Source organism: Symphalangus syndactylus, chromosome X (assembly GCF_028878055.3).
Source record: "Symphalangus syndactylus isolate Jambi chromosome X, NHGRI_mSymSyn1-v2.1_pri, whole genome shotgun sequence".
NCBI lineage: Eukaryota > Metazoa > Chordata > Mammalia > Primates > Hylobatidae > Symphalangus > Symphalangus syndactylus.
The window spans coordinates 59,505,682-59,521,455 of NC_072447.2; the positions used below are offsets into that span (position 1 = coordinate 59,505,682).

Below are 15,774 nucleotides of genomic sequence, written 5' to 3' on the forward strand. Positions count from 1 at the left end.
TTTCTAAGATTAAAATCCATTAGAGTTAGAAATTGGAACTCTCAAGCTGAAGTCAAGAAAACAAATCATGTCTGGTTTTAGAGGTGCCAGAATGATACAATGGACTTTGGGGACTTCGGGGAGAGGATGGGAGGCGGGTGAGGGATAAAATACTACAAATTGGGGCTGGGCGCAGTGGCTCACGCCTGTAATCCCAGCACTTTGGGAGGCCGAGGTGGGTGGATCACAAGGTCAGGAGATCGAGACCATCCTGGCTAACACGGTGAAACCCCGTCTCTACTAAAAATACAAAAAATTAGCCGAGTGTGGTGGCGGGCGCCTGTAGTCCCAGCTACTCAGGAGGCTGAGCCAGGAGAATGGCATGAACCCAGAAGGCAGAGCTTGCAGTGAGCTGAGATTGCACCACTGCACTCCTGCCTGGGCGACAGAGTGAGACTTGTCTCAAAAAAAAAAACTACAAATTGGGTACAGTGTATACTGCTTGGGTGATGGGTATACCCAAATCTCACAAATCACCACTGAAAAACTTACTCTTGTAACCAAACACCACCTGTTCCCCCAAAACCAACAGAAATTTTAAAAAATTTAATTTAATTTAAAAGAAATCAATATATGAAAAAAGAAAAAAAAAAAAAAGAAGTGCCAGTCGGGACAGACAGAAAACTCTCAGTAAAATTGCTCATTTTGCCAATGCATCAAATAGGTTATTTAAAAAAAAAAACAAAACATTTTCTAAAGTGTGTTAGACGGCTAGTGAAGAGAGAAGGCCATCGAAAATGATGAAGAATGAGGAGGACAGATGTACAGGCAACACAACCAAGGAGAAAAGGAGGATGCCAGACACGGGTCAATCTTGTTAGCTAAGTAAACCTCAATGGCATCTGCCTCTAAGCTCTGTTTGGTGAGTCTCTGGGACCCAACTAATGATGGTTTAGTGTCCTTTAAAGAAGAATTTAAAATAATCCAGTACATAGGATTTCTTATTGTGCAACTTTCCAATTCTGAAGGAAGCTATAGGGCAACTAATGGAACGAAACTGCTATGTCTCCCTGTTGGGTTTGCAAAGCCACTCAGTACTGCGTCATCAGTAACTCAGGAACAAAGAGGGCAGTCACACAGTAACATCAACATCCACTGGGTACACAGAGCTGCCCACTTTCCATGACTCTTCCACGTGTAAGGGTCAAAGAGTCTTTGACCCTTACAACAAACTTGGGAAGCTGGTGGCTGTGTTATTACCCATTTAGAAATGGGGAAACAGGATTAGAGGGAATTATCATCTTGAACAGCTCATATTTTTAAAAAGGAACTCTAAGAACTACCTGAAAAATTGGTGAGGGAAGAGTCTTAGCCAAACACTCAATGACAATAGTTTGAGGAAGAAGCAAAGTATAGTAGTTAGAATGGTGATTTCTGAGCAAGAAGATGGGGGCTCTGTATTCCTGGCCAAGTAGCTTGGCTTCTCTGGGTCTCAGTTTGCTGCCAAAGCAAACGAGGATAATACTGACCCTACCTGTAATAGGACCATTGAAAGGATTTCACAGGATGAGGTTTATGAAAGTACTTTATAGTTAATAATTCTGCATCACATACCTGAAATTTGCTGAAAGAAAATCTTAAAACGTTCTCACCACAAAAGATAACTATGTGAGGTGATACATATGCTAATTAGCTTGATTGTGGTAATCCTGTCACAATGTATACAAACACCAAAACATCATATTGTACACTGTGAATATATACAATTTATTTATCAATTATACCTCAATACAGCTGGAAATACATAAATTTTCATGCACTGTGTAAATATGAGAGATTTATTTCTCTAACAATGATAGAATCTGAAAGTGGGGATTTTCATGTCTTATCTTTGCAATCTGAACACAGCAGCTTCGGATGTCTTAGCCACATTGCACGGTAGACTGCTACAGTAGATTTATTTAAGTGCTAATGCTTAGAAGTCGGGCAGGCAGCTGGAACCACCATGCTGGAAAAGACACTTCCTGAACCACTTGTTCAAATGCTTTGTAAACAAAAGGGACTAAAGAGATCCCATTTACTATGTTCACTGTTTAACTTTGGTTTCTCATCTGTACTAGAAGGTTGTATTTCTGTCCTCAAACCATTTAAAACTCTATCAGGTTCCCCCTTCCCCCCAAGAAATGCTGATTTTGCCAAATAAGGGCATTTTAAAGCCTTCCATCTACTATAACAATGATTTCTTATTTTAAGATTTTTGTAAGAATTAGGGAATAACTGACATATGATAAACTGCACATACTTAAATTGTACAATTTGATAAGTTTTGACATATATACACCCATGAAACCATCAACACAAGACAGAGAAATTATCCACCGGCCCAAAAGTTTTCTCGGGCCTTTTTGTAACCCCTCTTTCTTGCCACCCCCATCTCCCCTACTCCAGGTAACCACTGATCTGCTTCCACATTTTCCAGAATTCTGTATACATGGAATCATATGATACGACTCTCATGGGTTAGGGTCAGCCATGTTATTGAGGGTATCAATAGTTCATTCCTTCTTATTATTGAGTAGTATCCATCACACAGATACACCACAATTTATCCATTTACCTATTGATAGACATTAGGATTGTTTCCGACTTTTAGCTATTACTAATAAAACTACTATGCATATTCATGTACGAGTCTTCAGGTGAGCACATGCTTTCTTTTCTCTGGGAGTGAAACAGCTGAATCATATGATAGGTGTATGTTTGACATGTTTGTATCATTTTACATGAGAGTTCTAAATCCTACACATCCTTACCAACAGTTGGCATGGCTGGCTTCTTAAATTTTAGCCATTCAGATAGGTGTGTAGCAGTACCTCATTGTGGTTTTGACTTGTGTTTCACTAATGACATTGAAAAGATTTTTTCATGTGCTTATCTGCCATTGGCGTATCTTCCATGTCCAAATCGTTTACCCATTTTTAAATTTTGTTTTCTTATTATTGAAAATGCCATCAGTTTTAATGAGTGGAGCAAGACTGGTAACTGAGAACTGCAACAAAATTTTACAATTCATGATACCCAAGAGGATAAAAAAATTCACTAAGATTATTTTCCAAAACTTGTGTGCAGCGAAAATATTCTCCGAATGTTATGACAAATCTGAACTTCTTTTAAAGCTTGAAAAGGATTTAATGATATTTTATCAGTATTGTTGCTAAGTCTGCACAGGTTCAGACTATTAGTAAACCAAATAAGCATATTTCGATGTACTCTATTGGTACTGAAACCATTGTAACCTCTCCTTCGTGCATTAGCTCAATTACCCAAGCATCTATCCCTAAGCCACATTTCACACTTTGCACTAATTATACTCTAATCCCATAGATTCCATTTTACTAATTATTTCTTATGACAAATTTGTGCCCACATTCAAAAGGTGATGAAGGCCAAAACCTCTACTGCATTTTTTTATATCAGCAGTAACAGATAAAATGTGATCTACAAGCATGAAGATGAATTCTCCTTTCCGATCCATAGAGAATGCTAGATTTGAGGGCACCTACAAGCTTTGAGGAAAAGCAGGCCCCATTCTGTTGTGTAGAGCCATCGGTTCGTAGCTCAGTTGTTACAGTTGATGTGGGTTTCCTTTTAGATGTCTGGAAAATGACTCTGCTGACCACATCCACATTCTGAAATACTTTTTGAGAACTTGTAACCGAACTGCAGGAACTGACTCATTTTGCAGTGCCCAGCCACCACACAATTGTTCCAGAACAGACTCAAGTCAAAGGGAAAAATATGAAGGTCTTAGAACACAGACAGCAAGTTGTCTACTTATATGGGGGGACAACCAGGGGAAATCCCATAGCACATGGGGCAAAACGGCTCAAGCCCCGGACCAATCTTAAAGGAAGGACCAAACAGAACTCACCACTTCATGGACAACACATGTATTTTCCTCAAAGCAAGGGGGTCAGAGGCTGGTAGAAAAAGAAACTTAATGTCTATCTCTTAGACATTAATCTACACTTAGAAAGTAGATTCAGTAGAGAAATGTATGCAGAAGACTTGGGGAAGGTGTTGTCTTGAAAGTCCATTCCTGAATTCCTTGTCCTCCCAGCTCCTCTGAGATGGGATGCTCAGTAAGTCAGGAGTATGCCCCTTGTCTCACAGGAGATAAGCCAGAAGGGACAGCATGTCCAAGATGCTAGGCAGAACTGAGATTGACACTTGAGCTTAGGACCAGAAATTCTCTGGCTCCCCTGGGGCTTCCGTACATCCTCTCCTGGTCCATTTTTACATCTTTCTCTTAATTCCCAATGTGACTCACCCAAGGGGGTCAGTTTCCCCATGCCCAAATCTTTCTCCCTCTCTCAATGCAGACTTCTCACCTAAGGGGAGGATGAAGAGGAGCAAACTAAGCTCTCCTCCACACAACACTGTATGTTCCCAAATTACTCATTTCTCTACCCCACAAGTGAAACTGATTTAGTCAGTCAGTTTCAGCCAAAGGCGGTGAGGAAATCCGGTCTTGTTGAACTAAACTATAAATGACAAAACCAATAACTCTTTTCTGCAGGTGGGTCCCTTGCTAAAAGAATATGAGGGTTAACCCAACCCAACTCTATCATTGACTAATAGAAAGTCAGGCTATGTGATAAGAATTAGGTATAGAGTCTCAGGCAGTATTTCAAGTAAGATAAACCTGGACGACACCTATAAAAGGCTATCAAGCCCCTTTCTAAGCCCTGTATGTTGTCGATATAATTAGATATACATTTTATGTCTGTTCTCACCCGTGCAATGTCTCTTAACATGTAAACACCCAGATGACAGAACTTGCCCACTTCCTTACACAAAAGGTGGGGCATTTAATATCACAGTATAATAGTGAAGTAATGACAGGGGGCTGCAATCAATTTATGGCAATCAACTCCACCTTTAAAGAAATTACAAAAATGTTTTTAACACAACTTTAAAAGAGAAAAGGTACATAAAACAATTTTACCCTTCCCACCTGGCCAATTGCCTTTATTTTTCCGCACTCTTTGTACCTCTAATTGTAAAATAAGTACTGTATAACAAGACTTCTTAACCTGTACCAAACAGTAAGTTTTCATACAGAATTTTAAGGAGCTTATCATCTGACTGAACATAAAACTAAGAATTATTTTAAAATGAAAGCACTTTAAACATGTATTTAAAATCCCTTCAGTTCAAAATTCTAAACTGCTTGTTACTGAGTGCAAAAATCAGCAAAGATATGCCTTATGGAAGATGAGTTTTTGGCAAATTTAAATCAAATGAAAACATTCCACAGTTAGACATTTAGGTACCCCACATCTCTCTGAGGAGTAGATGTGATAGGAAGAATTGCCCACTTTGCGCTTTTTAGCTGTAATTGTGCTTCAAATAGTTCAACTTTATCTATCTCTGCTAAGGTTTTCATAGCATAATAATTTAAATTACAAAAGTAGCATTTGACTGCAAGAAGGCCTTACACGACTTGTAAACACTCCAGTTATGAGGCACAAGGGGCTTGACTCTCGGGGATCCCTACAATAAATCACCTAGACTCTCAGAATACCATCTTCACTCTCTCTAGTTATCATTTCTTACCTTCCAAACAGCTTCTTATTGTGGCCAACAGAGTCCCACCTGATCTGCTACGATGTGTCTCCTGGACACACAAAGCCTGCTCCTGTCTCTATTACAGTTACTTTTTTATTTTCTCTGCCTGGAATCCTCTTCCTCCAGACACTCCCATAGCTGACTCCTCACTGGCCTCATAATATCAAAGAGGCCTTCCTATTAGCCCTGGTTAACATCGCTCTACCCCTGATCCCCAGGTACTCTCTCTCTGACACAGCTTTATTTTTCTCTGCAGTGTTTACTAACACCTGCCGTATACTTATGAGTTCCATCACCGTTAGCCTATCCCCTCCATGTGAGCAGGGACTTTATTCACTGCTGTATTATCAGACCCAGAACTCTGTATGGCACATGGTAGACATGGTAGATGTGCAATATATTTTTGTAAAATGTACATTTCCCATGTGGTGTCTTAGTCTGTTGTGCTGCTACAAGCTTATGAAATTTAGTTGGCACCTGAGACCATTTTTAACACCTTACCAAAATTCCAAACGCATCAAGGGCCAGGTGGACAAGAGCTGTAGGAAAGTGATCACTCCCCCAGCAGTAAAAAAGAAAGCAGGAAAAAGAACAGTTTCTCTGTAATCTCCCTACTACCCAGGCATAGAAAATAAGGGAAGGTCTTTTGGAGTATGGATGTCAAACGGAATGGGGAGAAAGGTAGACATTCACTGTCATTATCAACCTAACTTGTCCTGAGGCCTCCTTATTGGCTTTAACATAGAGAGAGAGAAGAGCCTTGAAATACTGAGACATTCTTTTAGAGTGTGAGTGATTTTGTTTTTGTTTTTAAATCTGCTTTAACATTTTCTTCCCTTGGGCCATATATACCTACTAATAATGTAGACTTCACATTTCATGCTGAAAGACAGAGCATTTTCATTGCCTTTGCTGGTATGGTCAAACTTGTTTCAGAAAATGCACAGGTATAGTTTGTGCCATTGAAGAAAACTTGAAGAGTGATGTCTTTCAAAAACTACAGGAGGTGATATCAAGACTTAAATAACAAGTAAAGATAATGACTCTGTCTTAAGGAAGTGTATTCCTAACTGCAGCATGGAGACGAGTAATATTTTTTGAAAGAATAGTAGTATAAATTCCAAAAGCCCTCTCCGATCTTCATTCCTCATTTCTATATATTTACTTAGAGATATTTTCAAAAAGTCATAATAAATTTGACTGAGGGCATGGCAACACTTCTTACCATTAAATTAATTAAAATTCTATTTTAAAATTATTTTTAAGACATCTTTGTGATGGCCTTTGTTGTCTCTTAATGTTCTTTTTTTTACAAGCATAGGCAAGTGAAGCAGCAGGAGTAGAGAAAGAACAAAGCAATCTGTAACTGGTTGTGATCACTAATTGTAAACACCACTGCACTTAATATTCTTTAAACAAGGAAATTATTTGAAAGCATGGGTGCTCTTAGATTATATTTACTGATATGTTCCCTACTATGAACCCTTCTTCCGCCAACATTAAAAAGAAAGAAAGAAAAACCATTTCTCTGCATTGTTTTTCCCTCACAAGCATTTTCTCCTCTCACTTTAAAACAAGAAACTCGGCTCCCAAAGGAAGATGCTTAAAGACCTTCACGAGTGTTAAGAGTGTCTGTCTGTGAAAAGGGGCAAACAATCAGATACAAGATGCAGTCAGTGAGGTGAAAGGAACATAGAGTGAGTTTATTGCTACTCGTCTCCCGTCCCCTGATGGACTCTCACTCCCATCCTTTCTTTCACCTATTTGCAGGTAGATGTTGAACGACTTATGAGAGAATATGGACAAATGAAGGAACGAACAAACAAAGAAAAGAATGAAGGCAGGCATGATTAATAAATCCCCCAAGAGCAGGCTCAGTCCAAGGCCAGGGGATTTTTTTTTTTAAAGATATTTCCAAGCACTCCGAACCCACGGGCTAGGATAACCTGCCCTCATCTTCTAAGTCAAAATTCTCAATCTACATCTGAAAGAGGAAATTCTCAACATGAAACCCCTTTCCCATATTCTGAAAATTAAGTCCACACCCAAACATAAGGTTTTATGCACGTAGATGGCTTCCTGTACTTCTTTATCTAGAAGTTTTACCCCATCCTCCAGAAAATATCCAGAACTAGATGGAGATAAAGAAGAAAAATATTAGTAAATACAGATTCTTACTCATTTCATTTTTCTATGGATTAGTTCTATACCAGCAAGAAGGAATTTCCAGAAAGGTTGATGTAAGTGCATCCCTAGGACTCAAATGCTAACATACTTCTCCCTCCCACCCCCACTTTCAAGTGAAAACGTTAGAGAAAAAAATAGGGGAAGTTACATGAGTAAACTTGTTAGTATATGAGATCAACTGAAAACAAGGAATTCCCCTCCTGGACTGCAGTGGCCTAATTAAAACTCATAAAACACAAATGACTAAGACTGTTCCCGTTGATTTGTGAAATAAAAAGCAGAAAAAGTTAATTTTGTATTTCAATATTGAGAGAGGAAGGCCTAGAAGACGTGACACTTTACAGAATAGAAATGAGAAGACCATTTCCGAGACTTTCAGGTTCAGTCAACTTTTATTCTGCTTTCCTGCCATAAGTACATGTACTTACCATCTGTACTGGCAACAGCCTATTTGGATTTAGATTCTGGTTCCATGACAGATGAGTGGCCCTAAGTAAGTTCCTTTACCTCTCTGTGCCTCTGTGTGTTCATCTATGAAATGGACATGATAATTGCACCAATAGTTTGTCATGAGGAAAAATGGGTCTATGCAGGTCTATGCACAATAAGCGACAGTCACCATCATCAGTGTTTTGCTTAATCCGATGTGAAAAAAAGTCATATCACTTAGCATGGATCTACAGGCTTTAGGACTAGACTGAAGAAGTCTGTTCCTAAAGGGATTTTGGAAGGGAATGCAAGTGTGTTAAGCATCATTACTCCAGGTTCCACAGCATGTGCTTTACATGTGTTATCTCACGCAACAAACCTGTGCACTACTTCTGATGCTCTACACTCCGGGGCTCAGGGAAATAGCGGAGTAGCTTACTCAGCTAGCAAGGGGCAAAGGGAGCTTAAAGCACAAATCTACTTATTTCCAAAGCCTGGGCCTCTTAGGGAGTAAACTACTTCAATGGATGCTGTGAATGGACACCCTCTTGGGGTCATGGGTACCACTTTCACGCACTAACACTCTCTGGAAAATGTCTGAAGCTTTCAAGATTTTTTTCAGGTAATCTGAACTCTGAATGTTCCCTGCAAAGTTTTGCCAGGCGTGTACATATTTACTGTTTCTCTCAACTTTAAGAACTCTAGTCTCACTTCAGATATATTACATAAATCCTAATCAAGAAAAAACAAATCAATGGATTTTCACTTTTAAAAGTCTTTCTTCCCTCTCCTTTTAGGAAATGCAGAAAAACTAAGCTTTCTTTCAATATCAACACCAACAATGGGCTTTCAATACCATAAGCACATCAGGGGAATTAAACTCTTCCATGGCAGAAAGGGGAGATAATTTAAAATGAAACCTTAGCCTACTCTTCATAGTCTACCTTAAATAGTTATACTATGTTTTTAAAAATAAAGTTATTACTTTAGTAACCATTTAAAAGAAAGTAACTAGAACTATTTTGTTATAAAATATAGCTAAGAAAACAAAATGTCTCAATCATTATATTAACTTACAAAAGCATACTAAATTCAACTTTCATATGTATCTAATCTGTTCCTTTAAGAATTAGTCTAGGCCAGGTGTGGTGGCTCAGACCTGTAATCCTAGCACTTTGGGAGGCAGAAGCGGGCAGATCACGAGGTCAGGAGTTCAAGACCAGCCTGGCCAACATAGTGAAACCCCATCTCTACTAAAAATAAAAAAATAAAAAAATAAAAAATAAAAAAAAATTAGCCGGGCGTGGCAGTGTGCGCCTGTAATCCCAGCTACTCGGGAGGCTGAGGCAGGAAAATCACGTGAACCCAGGAGGTGGAGGTTTCAGTGAGCCGAGGTCACGCCATTGCACTCCAGCCCGGGTGACAGTGCAAGACTCTGTCTCAAAAAAAAAAAAAAAAAAAGGGAAAAGAAAAGAAAAAAAGAACTAGGCTGAAGAAAAAAGATCAACTAAAATGATGCATTTACATAACCACATTGTTTATAGTTAATAATATATGTGGGTTTTTTTTACTTTATGTTTTAGATTATCCTAAATATGTTGGAAAGAATAAACTAGAATAAATATGGGGTTGAAAAACAAGAGGTTAGAGTTGAGGATTTTAAGAACTTGAGTCAGGAAATATTCAAGGTTAAATCACTTACAGTCTTTAATGTGTAGAATAACTGTTTAATAATTGATTTATTTTTCAAATGAAAACAGTAGGAAGTAGGTAGGTTTAACAGGTCTTACTCCCAAAACATGTCATATCGAGTTACCCAGTTGTCTATTTAAATTGAAGGTAGTTCATAAAATGCAAGTATTTACTTTGCATGTTCTCCTTAGTAACTTAATCTTCTGGATTTGTTACCCAATGATTATATTCAAACTTGGCTCAATTTCCCCTCCTGAATGAAGACGTGTATTCTCCAAATTCAGACTGTATAACCAGTACAGCTTGTTTAAGAAAAATAAATATGATAACTAATAGTAAAAAAAAAAAAGGGCAAAAAATCATTTATTTACAGCAGTCTGAGATTGATAGGAGGGAATGAGTTAGAAGATGAACATCAAAAAGAAATAAATCTAGGACCTTCAAATGTATTCAAAGAAAACAATACTGCTAGTGTCTAACTAAAATGTCAAATGAATAAATAAGTAAGACATACAATATGTCAGACAGAGGCAAGTGCTAAGAAGAAAAATTAAGCAGGAAGACGGATAGAAAGCTGGGGAATAGAATGGGGAGGTTGCCATCAGTCTGAAATGAATTTTTTTATCCCTAGAAACATATAGGGACTTGAGACATGCCTTATATACATTTTTTGAGAAGTACTGTTAAAGGTATCCTTTTGTGAATTCAGAGTCATGCAGCTGAAGCTCCATGGGCTGTCTGATTTCTCCCAAGAGGCTTTGCTGTGTCCCAGTGTAGTTCCCAAGCCAGGGAGCTCACAACCTTGGAGGTGACCCATGCCCTCTTTATTGATTCCACACCTCCTGCTGGGTAAAGGGTCTAAAGAATGTCTACAAAAAGGTTTTTCTCGCTGTTCAAGGAAACTTCCTTAGGATTAAGGAAAGAGTTATTTCCTATGTCTTAATTTTTCAAGATGAAAAAGTCGGGCTGATTTACTGATGGAGATCACCTTGGGAAGCCTGTGAGGAGAGTTCAGACCCCTGGAATTCCTACACTCCCACCCAGGAGAATCTGTTATAAGCATTCCACCACAGCCCCGGTTAATGACCATAGTGGTGATATCACCAGCTCTTGATCGTAGGAGGTATAGGGTGACTATGAATAAAGTAAATCACTCAAACACCCCCTCTGACTCAGTTAAGAAGTCTAGTGCCACATCTCCAGTCCTCTCTTGTACCTGCATCAGAATCATTAAGAGCAGATTGGAGCTAGACTGTCTGCTTTCAAATCTTGGCTCCACTACTTCCTGTATACTGTTTTTGTGGGTTAAAGAATTTAATAAGTGTAAAGCAGTTCCTACCAAAACGTGTCTACTAAGTACCTACTATGTGCCAGACACTGTTCTTAGATGCCAGTGATTCATTTAGAACGGTACCTGACATATAATATGAACTCAATGTATGTCAGTAATTATGGGTCCACAAATACTTACCTGACACTCAGATTGATTATTATCATTATTTTATAAAGGTAATAGGTTGACTACTCAACACAGTATATAAACTTCTAGGGGAGTCTGGAACAATACTCCGTGATCAAACACATTAATACTTCTACAGTAAAACATACAAAGATTCATTCTGAGCGAGCTAAACAAAGACTATCATTAGCTTCACATCAGTTCAGGTCAGGATTTGCTGCCAAATTTGTTACATGAAAATCTTTTGATTTTCAGAGCTTTTTGGATTACAGAAGAGATGGTGGGCATATATTTATTAAGTAAGAGACTAACCCCACTGAAATCCTTTTCTTTCTAACTTCAGGAGGTTCTAGCAACCAAATAAATAGTTAAAACTATTTAGGAGTAGGAAATAGGAAGACCCTCAGACATGGAAAATCAGCAACTGCATAATTAAGCTATGTCAAATATTAGTCTAAACAATCCCTCTCCTCAAATACAGTGCTCCACAGATTCTCCATTGACAGACATTTCCACAAACAACAGGTCTCAAACAATCTTTTTCTAAGTACTTTTCAAAAGCACTTTTTGAATATAGAATAAAATACTTAAATTTTATCACTATTTTAATAGTACAACCTTGTCTTTCCCATAGAAAAAAAGACAAAAGCTACTAAATGACAAATGAACAACTGGTTTAAAAACATGCGCCTTAAAAGAACACAGTATCCTCTGTAGTCTGCCTGGGGGAGATGAATAAATGTTATGCCAAAGTGGTAAACCATCCTGCTACCAAAGGAATTTTCTCCACATTGCATTTTAAGGAAATTCACAGCTCTTGAAGAGCTATACAATAACTGGTTCAAGATGTTCTCACTGCTGGTCAGTACTGGATAAAGGATTTGCAGAAACCCATGGAAGCCTATTTCTCCTGCCTCTTTATTGCCCCCATGTGTTGTTATTTATCTTCCCCAACTTTTCTGACCCCTTTCCATGTATTTTTTTTATTGAAGTATTGCTTTGTTCAAGACCTATGTTTACCACTCCCATGGCGATCCTGTACACAAAGACAAGTCAGGAAGACATGAAACGAACGGAGATACTTATGTTGCTTCATGGTTTTTCCCCTTCTCATTATCCTCCTACTCAATGAGACTATAGTGGGAGGTCTGAATGACATTTCCAAACCAAGAACTTAAAGCTACATTTCAACACCCAACTACTCAGTTGTCATAGGAACAACACTATGAGGCTTATCTGGGTTCTAACAAACAGCCACTTGTTTCGCTAATGATTAAAACTCCCCCTTCAAATCAAATATAGACACCCATACATATACAGACCTCAAAAGAAAAATTTAATTGGGTAAAACTGTATACTACACCAAAAACTTAAGAAACAAGCCCAAAGGGAAAGCATTTACATTCCCGAACACGCAAATTCAAATACTATTTCAGAGAAATTATTTTGAGGTCTGTCTCTTGACCAGATCCCTTCAGTTTGTTGTTTTACATACCCACAAAGACAAAGGCACATGCGTGGCATTAATATCTTTTAACAGGGTATATGAAAATGTGAATACTCTCAATGACCCCAGAGGAGAATTCAGAGCAAGCAATGTTACTCACTTTCATTGTACTTTTAAAAATTAATAAATTGAGAACAGAGAACGGCAAATAGAATTGAAAACATGAAGTTCTCAGTTAATTCTTCTGGGATATACTTTCTAGCATTTACTGTTCCGACCTGCTTCTATCACATTTTGTCATTCAAAACAATGGATTTTAAATGGATGAGGAAAACCTAAAAATTAGAGGCTTTTTTCCAACAGGCAAGGCAGTATTTGTCCAGATTATTAAATCATCATGTTCTCCTCAAGTATTTACTTACATGAAATACAGAGTTGAAAACATAAGCTAGCAGTTGAATATAAATTACCTATAAATACCTTAATGCTTTGTTGCCATTTTTCTGTCTTCAAGACTCTAAAAACCTATAAATTCATGTGCTTCAAGAAAACTAACGCCACACCTTAATTAAGGCAAATTGACTTGTCATATTCACAAGTTTGGATCACCAGTTTCCTGACTTATTGGAGGACCTGCCCTTAAGAGCCGTGCTTATCTTGTCTTTCTATTTCTTTAAGAATAAATACTTATGCAAAAGTCTTGAGAGCTGCTAGTCTGAGAAAAATGATCTCAGAAGTTATCCAAGTATACAAGAGGGGAAAAAAACAATTAATATATCTCACTAGATTCATCTCCCTCCCCCACCCTCATCCCACTCCACTGCTAAGAGAGAGAAATTTCAGCACTGCTATCCTGTTTTATTATACATTTTCCCTTTTGAGTTAAGGATTTTAAGATTTTGAAAGTAACAGAATAGGAACCAAAAGTAGATTCAACTTCCAATTTGGCTTAAAAAGAAAGAAATAATTATTTCCTATATTACCCAAAACTTATTCTGTTAATAACAGTTATAATTATATATTCAAATTAATAAATGAAGATTGCTAAAGTTGCCTATATAATTGTTAGCAGTTAAAGAAGAAAAACTTTTTCCATTTGCTTCTATAAGTAGACATCACATGATTACTTCTATTGACCAATAAGAAACTAGTAAAATCAGGCAGTCACCCACCATTCTTTTCTAATGTTCTTTTTCTTATTCTATTCAACCTTTTTGGTATATTCTAAAGAAGCCAAATCAAGAAATTAGACATTCATGCCTAAAATAAAATTGCGTTACCTTATACATCATGAACAGGAACCTGTTGTATATAACACAGGTATTCAAAGCTTTATTGTCTTTTTCTAGAACCCTTAAACATAAAGGCAGCTCAGATTCAAGATTAGAAAACTGAATTCAACAGGCAGGAACATGCATACGAAACCAGTAAGAACTACTAATCACGATCTCTCAAAATGTCATGAACCATATAGACAGAAATAACCCCCGTTTTGCTGTACTAATGTAATCAAATAGAACAAACTTAAAATTCGTGACACAAATGTAAGAAACAAAAAACAAAAATCTATTGCCATTGTAATCTACCCTTCCCAATCAGGAGGAGGTGTTTCCGACGCATTACTTGAACTTTCATTTTGTACAACTTTCATCTTGCAAGGTTCTAACTAAATACTTGACATCTTAATGCAGAGGAAAGGAAAGGAGGGCAAGTAGACTAATTCTGAAAGCATCCCTTCAAATTTCATACATGCTATTCAGACTAAATGGAAATCTACATCCATGGAAAGTTAATGTCGCAATTCTGCTAAACAGCCCATTCTGATTTTATGTTTCTCCTCCACTAACAAGAAAAAATAAAACAACCAAATCTAGCTGTATTACATATGTTTAGCTAAACTGATAGCACTCAGCTCATTTTTGTTAATTACCTGGCTTCTTCTCAGTCTTTATGCGGTATTCTTGTGCTGCTCTTTTTTAGAACTCTTCACTGTTTATGTGTTCTCTGTTCAACACAGTTGTTAGGGGTCTGTGAACAATTTTTCAATTCCCACACACACATATGATATCTATTAGGGAGCAATGCCACTTTTCACTTACCAATTCTGGATAAAGGAGTATTTCCTGGTGACAGAATGCTGCTGCTTCCGTTCACTAAAACTCCCTCTTCGCAGCTTGATAAATCTGATTATAAAACGTCTTTGTTCCAGATCACACGAGGCGCTTTTCCTACAAAAGTTTTCTAAAGAGTTATCTGCATTTCATTCCTGTGACAAAACAAATCAGAACAAGGGGGGTGGGGGGGAACAGGGAATAAGTCCACACAAGTTCCTGGCAAAGATTTTAAGCTGCATTTTTCTGAGTTTAATCAGTAACCTATATTAAAGTGACAGTTACCAGTTCAGGAAGCCTAGAGTTTGATCAAGTCGGTCACAACCACTTTGAGAGTCTTCCACTGGTGTGCGGACTCCAAGAAAGCAGTCACTTGGTCATCTATCACATGTGGCTGAATCACTGGACAGACCACCCCCGCCCCACCCCACCCCCCTGCCCCGTTGAGCAGCAGCCCAGGCAGGAGAGTGGCCGGACGCCCGACCCAAGACCTCTTATAGGGACCCGCCAATTAGCTGCTGACCAATCGCAGCCAGCACCTAGTACCTAAGTCACATGATAGGGCAGTCCCTATGACTGCAGGATTTCTGAATTACTGGGGTTACACAAAGGACACTCATTCAGGAAAAGAGAAAAAAAGCCCTAAGCCGAAACAGAAAACGCCCAGGCTGCGACAACTACGGCTTTAAAACAGGGAACACCCCAGACTCACACAGACAGAGAAAGAGCCACAATCAAGCCAGGATGAAAATCAGAAGAATGTCTGGCACATATTAAAAAATAATCCCAAAGCAGACGCTGAGTTTACAAACCCACTTCAGCTATAAATCTACTCCTCC

At 38.2% G+C, this 15,774-nt stretch overlaps 1 long non-coding RNA gene across 1 annotated transcript; it reads right to left on the bottom strand.

The window, feature by feature from the left end:
• Positions 1–1,722: 1,722 nt before the first annotated feature.
• LOC134735962 (uncharacterized) lies at positions 1,723–15,458 on the bottom strand. Its single transcript, XR_010119572.1, has 2 exons — positions 15,221–15,458; positions 1,723–15,090 (listed from the first exon to the last, which is right to left on the bottom strand). It is a non-coding gene; the product is annotated as an uncharacterized lncRNA (long non-coding RNA).
• Positions 15,459–15,774: the final 316 nt, after the last annotated feature.